The sequence below is a fragment of the Octopus bimaculoides genome, chromosome 2, assembly GCF_001194135.2.
Source record: "Octopus bimaculoides isolate UCB-OBI-ISO-001 chromosome 2, ASM119413v2, whole genome shotgun sequence".
Classification (NCBI taxonomy): domain Eukaryota; kingdom Metazoa; phylum Mollusca; class Cephalopoda; order Octopoda; family Octopodidae; genus Octopus; species Octopus bimaculoides.
In genome coordinates this window covers 109,803,794-109,804,952 of record NC_068982.1, presented here as the reverse complement: position 1 = coordinate 109,804,952, position 1,159 = coordinate 109,803,794, and the positions used below count along the sequence as shown (strand labels likewise).

General features: G+C 45.5%; 1 protein-coding gene across 1 annotated transcript in view; it reads left to right on the top strand.

Annotated features, from left to right (window-relative positions):
- The window catches only part of LOC106879437 (proto-oncogene tyrosine-protein kinase receptor Ret), a 342,465-nt gene that overhangs the window by 310,488 nt on the left and 30,818 nt on the right, over positions 1 to 1,159 (top strand).

The window sequence follows — 1,159 nt, the reverse complement described above, 5'->3', positions numbered from 1 at the left end:
GGAGTGTTGAGTAGTAGTCGAGTAGCAGTTGTGTAGCGGTTGAGTAGAGATCATCCGAAGGTGCTAGATAGCAGTAGGTTGAGACATAACAAGTATGCATATTAAATTATGCTTTCTTGAAATGATAGTCTTTTAAAACTCGTAAACATGCTGACCTCCACATCACTACTAAATTTAAACGTTGCAAACATATTATGCAACACATCATTGAAATAGTAGGTAAAATAGTACTTCACAGACAACATAAAGTAGTTAAGAACAACAACAATACTGTCTGTGAACGAATATTTCGGCACCCTGCTATTTTGAACTGGCAACACTATTTCTTCGGCGAGCTATTAACTATATCTTGTCTATGCCTGATCTTTACCAAGTTGTATCCTCATGTCGCATCTCCTCTTAACCGCTCCGTCTATTTAACTATTCCCTCTGCTTCCTCCAACTTCTTAATTACTACTCCACACTGTTCCCTTTAAACTTTTATATTTGTAAACACTGCTCGGAAGTAGGATTTTCCACCTTGCTCTTGAAAATGGACGCCTAACTTACTTTAACAATTTCTCTCTCTGTATACATACATACGTACAGACATACATACATATATGTATAGGGATTAATCTTCTCTCTTCGCTCCTTTGCGCCACATGGGCTCAACTCTCTTCCTCTCTTCATCTAACCCTCCTCCCCTCTCCTCTCCTCTCTTCCTCTCCCACCTACTTCCTCCCAGCTACCTCTCCCCTCTTGCTCCTACTTCTCTTCACTCCTACCCTCCTTCTCTCTTCTCTTCACTCCTACCCACCTTCTCCCTTTCCCCTCTCCCTTCATCGTCACCCCTCCCTCGTAACCTCACCCTTACAAATCTAACACCACCTTTCCTATCCATCCCATTCCTTACACCCACTTCCACATCTACCCCACCCTTGCTTTCCCCACTCTCGCCTGCCTCACATCCCAACACCACCACACCACACACGACCACACCACACACCACCATACCACACCACACCACATCACATCACACCATCACGCGCACACGAGCACTGACCACTTCCCAGCATCCGCACCATCATCCACACACCTACACATGCACACACGCACACGTCAGCCGGGCCCTCTTCCACACGCACATACATACTCTCTTATACACACGCACGCGCAC